This window comes from Meles meles, chromosome 5, assembly GCF_922984935.1.
Source record: "Meles meles chromosome 5, mMelMel3.1 paternal haplotype, whole genome shotgun sequence".
NCBI classification, from domain to species: Eukaryota; Metazoa; Chordata; class Mammalia; order Carnivora; family Mustelidae; genus Meles; species Meles meles.
The window spans coordinates 103630963-103638016 of record NC_060070.1 but is presented as its reverse complement, the minus strand read 5'-3'; positions in this window follow the sequence as shown (position 1 = coordinate 103638016).

Genomic DNA, 7054 nt, shown 5'->3' with positions numbered 1-7054 from the left:
TTTCCTTTTTTGTGGCTAAATAGTATTCCATACCTTCCATTTTATATATATATATACATATATATATACACACACACACACATGCACACACACATGCATATGTATATATATATATATAACATTTTCTTTACCCATTCTTCCATTGATGAACATTTAGGTTACTTCCACATCTTGGCTACTATAAATAATGCTGCAATGAACATAGAAGGGAATGTGCAAACATCTTTTTGAGTTAGTGTTTTCAATATCTTTGGATAAATATCCAGAAGTAGAATTACTGGATCATATGGTATAGCTATTTTTCATTTTTTGAGGAATTTCCATACTGTTTTCTATTGTGGCTCCACCAATTTACATTCTCACCAAAAGTACACAAGGGTCACCTTTTCTCTGCATCCTTGCCAATGCTTGCTATTTCTTCTCTCCGATAATAGCTATTCTGACAGATATGAGGTAATATCTCATTGTGGTTTTGATTTGCTTTTCCCTGATGATTGCTGGTGTTGAACACCTTATCATTGGCCTATTGACATTCTATATGCCTTTTGAAAAATGTGAATTTAGAATATCTCCCCATTTTTAAATAGATTGGTGGCTATTGAATTGTATAAGTTTGTGTGTGTGTGTGTGTGTGTGTATGTATATATATATATGATTTTAACACCTTATCATTTACCTGATTTGCAAATATTACATTTCATTTCTAGGCTGTCTTTTGATTTTATTGATGGTTTCCTTTGTTATGCAGAAGCTTTTTGTTTGATGTAGTCCCCATTGTTTAATTTTGGTTTTGTTGTCTTTGCTTTTTGTGTCAAATCCAAAAGACCAGTGTCAAAGAGCTTATCACCTATGTTTTCTTCTAGGAGTTTTATGGTTTCAGAAAATGTTTTTTTATTTTAATAACATTAAATTTAATAATTTAATAAAATTAATAAACATTAATTTAGTAACATTAAATTTTTCATTTAATGTACCATTTAATGGAACATTTAGAGCCATTTTAAGGTCTGATAGCAGATAGATGATATAATTTATCAGTTATCATCAGTAATTCATTAACTTAGAAGAATATGAAACCCCATAAATTAAGTTGAAAAACAATCAAACAGGAAATAATGGAGTAAGTAGAGTTAAAAAGTCTTAATATCTGGAAAGTGGAAACCAAGATATTAGCTAGGGCTATCTCTTAATGGTGGAATTACCTATGAGGTTTTCTTTGTATTTTTCTAGTAGTCTTGACAAGTTATGTATTAGATTTTAATTGGAATAAAATTATTGACTTTGGGAAGCTAAATTAAAATAATATTTATTTAATGAATTCTTCAGTAAAATGCTATTAACTTCTTTGGGAACTTATTGCTTAGGTTTAAAAAATATGTGAAACCTGAACTGGTTTCAAGTGCGGGGTGACCTCTGGATGGTCATTTCTTAAGTGGGCAAGAAGGGAGCTAGTGAACACCTGAAATACAAACAATAGATTTCCTGAAATACTGCTTATTTATTTATTCTGTGTCTGTGTGATACCCTAGTAAAGTCAGTTCTGTCGATTCAGACAATCCATGAGCCAAACTCAATAAAATGTAAAAATCAGCCCCACGAGGTTTTTGACAGTTGTGAAAAATCTAACTTGAAATTTCCCTTATTGCCTTGTGTTTAACAATAGCCCAAAGAAATAGACAAAACCATAATTTGGCTGGATTATATATTTCCTTTACAGAACAAAAGGAGTCTGTTAAGTGTTTTCTTTTTTAATGTTAGGATAGGCCTCATTGTACCTATTTTTCTTTCTTATTCATTAATTTAGAAAGAGAAAGGTCTAGCTTTTCCATGCCATCAATATTCCTTAGGGGAAAAGATTCAAAATATGTTTAGCAAAACCCAAAATATATGTAAAATAAAATCAGATGTCCTTATCATAGCCTCCAGAGCCAAGTGGGCATTAGTGCCTGCCAGGTTGCTCAAGCTCCTGTGCCCAGATTATGCTGGCTCTCTCTCTGCTCCTTGAATACGTCAAGCTCAGTCCCACCTAGGATCCTTGCACTTGCTGCTCATTCTGTTGCAACAGTTTTTAAACCCAGATTCCTCTATGATTGACCCTTTATCATTATTGTTACACCAGGAGACACAAATTTCAGGGAGGTCTTCCCTGACTACGTACCTCATTTAAAGCAGGCTGAACCTCCTCCTACCCCAGCTACTCTCAGTCATCATATTCTATTTTGTTGAATTCTGTTCCTGCCACCATTCACTACTTGAAATTCACTTATTTATTCATTTACTGTTTGTCTCTTCTCAGTAGAATTTATATTCTGTCTGAATATAGTGAGTCTATAGATTCACATTCTGTCTTATCACATATGTATTCCCAACGCTTAGAAATGTATCCAATACTTAATAGTCTCTAAATAATTATCAAATAAATGAATGAATAGCTTTCTCTGAACAAATGACATATAAAGACATCAACTGCAAATATAATATTTTACATGGGAATAATGTTAGATTATTTTTCCTAAAAATATTAATAATAATATTAATGTATAAAAAGGGAAAGAAGAAAAAAATTGACAATAAAAATTGACTTCAAGAGTTAGCACACTAATAATATTTTCATAATTAAAAAATATTTTCTCTAGTAATCTTCCCTTGTTTAAACTTTTGACATTTTCTGTATTATTATCTCTTTGAGCAAATTATTTAAAATCTATATTAAAACAATTATGTTTTAATTGTGTGTGCACAATTTTAATTTAATTTATTTTTAATAATTATTTTTAATTAATTATTTTAGGTTTAATACATAATTAATATAATAATATTTTAGGTTTAATAATTATTAAAAATAATTAAAATATTTAATTTAATTTAATTTAACATGTTTTAATTGTGTGTGTGTTTTGTTTGTTTTTTTTTTTCCATTTTATTTATTTTTTCAGCGTAACAGTATTCATTCTTTTTGCACAACACCCAGTGCTCCATGCAAAACGTGCCCTCCCCATTACCCACCACCTGTTCCCCCAACCTCCCACCCCTGACCCTTCATAATTGTGTGTGTGTTTTAATTGTGCGTGTGTGCCTGTGTGCTGTTTTTAGGTCTTACTTTCTGATAATATAACTGTTTGATTTGGACAGATGGGAGATTTCTTTTTTTTTGCATTTTGGCCACATCCAGCCCTGATTTGTTATTGTTTGAAATTCTGAGAATGTTTTACACACGTTTACAAAAGAGAAACATTTGGCCTCTGATAAACGAAAGACAAGCACCATATAAACGCTTGGGGAAGATTCTTTAGGATCTAGGCAGGAGACCTGCACATCTGTCTCCAGCTGTGCAGCTACTCAGAACTGAAATGACGAATCCCAGTTTGGACAGAGTCAGTAATTATTTTTACTGCTGATCTGAAGATCAAAGGTTGTTCCCAGGAAGTAGGGGTAGGGCAATGGACTTCACTGTCTAAGAGCAGTGGAGGTTTATGCAAGCTATCATTTGGTTCATGCTTTGAGCATTAACCTGGTGCTAATGCATATGGGTGACAGCAGAAATGTAAACAGCTTTGATGTGATATTAATTATAATTGGCTACACGTAAATTAATCTACCGGTTTTGAATCATCTTTGCCCTTCTGCCTGGCTTTGTATTCTGACCCCAAATGTTAGGAAAGTCTACAGCAACTTCGTCACACTTTTCAAAGAAAGCATGTAACTCTGAATCCTTGCTTCTATTCAAACTTTCTTTGAAAATGTTCTCATTAAAGTCCTTTTACATAGAAAACTCTTACTTTAAATCACTTCCACAGGTGAACACAGTCTAATTCTACTGGTAAATTCATAAGAAATCTTGAAAATGTTAAGCTTTCCATCTTATTTTTTCATGACAGAGTGTCTTATTCTTTGCAGTGAGTTTGGATGTCTCTGTATTTTCTCTATGTTGTCTGATGCCACGCCAGACCATCATGAAAGGGAATGCTTAAATGAAAGATCAAGGATTTGCTCTATTTGAGGCACATTTGTAAATATATACATATAACATGCATATTTTAAAGATAGACATATGCCTTTTCAAAATTACTTTAACATCATTTTATATACAACAAGAAAATAATTTTATGGCTAAGAACAGAAATATCTAAATTTTAAGAGTGTATACTTTCCCTGTACACAGCAAACTCCTGTTAACGTCATGGGGAATGTTGAAGCTGAAGTAAACATGAGAAGGACATAGAGATAAAGGTAAATGTCACACTTAATAGGAATTATTTTCACTTGAATAAATTGCATTAATACATTTGTATTTTAATTTGACAATCTATTTCCCCAAATTTGTATTTTGTATTATTTAAAAATGCCTTTTACACAATAGTGAATATACTCTTACGCATGTATTTAAAATATCTGTATTTAACCATCATAGAAATAATGCCAGTAGTATTTATTTCTCATAAAATCTCTATCTCTTATTCTTCTTCTTTGAAATAAAGCACTCCCATACTTTCTTGCTATCTGTAACATTCAACGCAACAACCCCTAGACTGGATATTTCTCATCTACTTAATATTACTAGAATTACAGAACTGGTCTAAAAGTTCTCTGCTTTCCAATGGTAATTTATCATTCTTGCTATCTTTATGATTTTGATGAAACACCATTTGTTGATGAAGTAGGTAAGAGAAAAGTAAGATGGCCACACAGTTACTTCTCTGTGTTCACCATTTCATTGCCATAACATCTGCCCCAAGAAAGGCTGAGATTTATAGTGCCATAAGGATTTTTATCTACTTTCAGACATTTTGGCGTGTAGGGCTCTTGTTTGGCAAAGCATTATCAGGTAAATGGGTAGTTAAGCATTTCTTTTTCAAGAACTAATGGCATTTAGATATATTTGACATTTATTTTTCTTGGAGGTTTTTTTTTAAGCTGAAAATACTGAAAATTACTTAAAACACTCATATTATGGACTTTGAATTGTTGTGAAAGCTTGGCATGTCTCACAAGCTTCTTCTCATTTTGCTTATTGGCAGTCAAGTTATTAAGGATCCCAGATTTCTAATCAGTGATTTAAATTTTAATGGATAGCATTTATATAAATATTAGCATGCAGTCATTGAAACATCTTCTTTGAATGGACACTCACAAATACATCTAGGTGGCCAGTCTCCCTTCAGCATTCCCCTTGGTGCGGTTTGCAATGGAGGATCTGAAGTATACTGGTCCTCTTCAGACAGAGAAAGTAGTAAATGTAACATACGTTCTGCAATCCAGAATTTGGCTCACGAGCCTGCTTTTTGAATCCTTAATGATCACGTTAGTCCCCCAAAATATTTTAGTTTCATTCTAAGATTTCAGTTGATTATATTTAAGAGGGGAAATGTCTTGACCACAGCTGCTCTTCATTTGTTGGGATTCTTACTCTATGTTCTCACCACTGCCTGTTTCCCACTTCCAGAGATTTATTAACCGCTCAGACATATTATCGTAAATGTTATCAAGTAGATAGTTGTGATGACAAATGAGGAGGCTATTCTCTTTTCTGGATAAAAGGGAGAGGTAAGGGAGATAGAGAGAGATGATACAGCTCACAAGGCTCTGTTATATTTGTCAGGGTGTTACATGGATCAGCGCATAACTGAGGAAACCAGCCACTAATCATGGCTGCATATGGCCAGCGTTTTCCCAAAATGCCTATAATTGATTCCATGTATCATGGAGCGAATCAGTACCAGTTGGCCTATGAAATGATGTGTCTGTTCATATTCAGCCCTTATATGTATTTGATAAGGTCTAACAGGTGCACTTAATCTTTCATACTTCACGGGGGATATCATCTCCTCCCTCACTCCTTCCACCCAAGAAAGAAATCTCGGGCAGGAAACCACACATAAAAATGCAGCCCATTCCCATCCCTACTCTTATTTCTCTATCATTTCTGATATATTTCCCTGAAATCCTGGATCCAACTAATGTGTGACATTGCTTACTCTGAAAGATTTGTAGCTGAGGTCTCAGATACAGATTTAGTTTGAGATCTGCCTGTTGGTCTGTTAATTATGGCTAATTGTTATCATGTTAAGCACTAGGCTAGACATTATTTCCCTCAATGCCTACAGCTCAAGGTGGGCATTGTTGTCCTTATTTATAGATAAGGAAATTGAGATTCCGCATGATAGGTAAAGGAGGAATTAGAGTCTACATCCATTATGATTCAAAATAAGTCCTTTATAAACTGTACAGTATGGTCACTAATAAAGTCAAATGATAATTGCAGTACTTAATTCTATGGTTATTATAGTTATTAATTCTATACTTAATTCTTTAATTCTATAAGTTATTATACTATACTGTACTTAATTCTATAGTTATTATAGTTATAGTTATACTGAATTAGAAAATCTAGTCTGCTCTTTGGTGAATCTTTTGTTTTTTTGTTCATTTTGATGTAATTATTGCTTTGTGACTGGGAACATTCCATGAAGGATATGACTTGCATGGTGGCTATATTTTTCTTCAAATCATTAGAATATGGAGTTGATTTATATAAGATTACACATGAATTTCATCTTCTTAGGGGGCATTATTTTGAATATATATATATACATATATATATTTATAGCTTTCATAATGTCACAGTAATACAACCAGCAATCCAAAAATTCAACAAATGTTTATGTAACAACTAATTCCAGTTGACTTTAAAAATACGTCAAGTAGTGGACTCTGAAAAACAACCAGAGGGTTTTGAAGGGGCGGGGGGGGTAGGAGGTTGAGGAACCAGGTGGTGGGTAATAGGGAGGGCACGTACTGCATGGAGCACGGGGTGTGGTGCAAAAACAATGAACACTGTTATGCTGAAAATAAACAAATTAAAAAAAATACGTCAAGTAGTTAAAAAAAATTTGACTTTCTTCATGAACTATTTCTTTAAAAAGAAGATTTTATTTATTTGAGAGAGAGAGAGAGCATGAGCCAGGGGAGGGGTAGAGAGAGAAGGAGAAACAGACTACTTGTTGAGAAGGGAGACTGATGCCAGCCTTGACCTGAGCTGAAGGCAGACACTTAA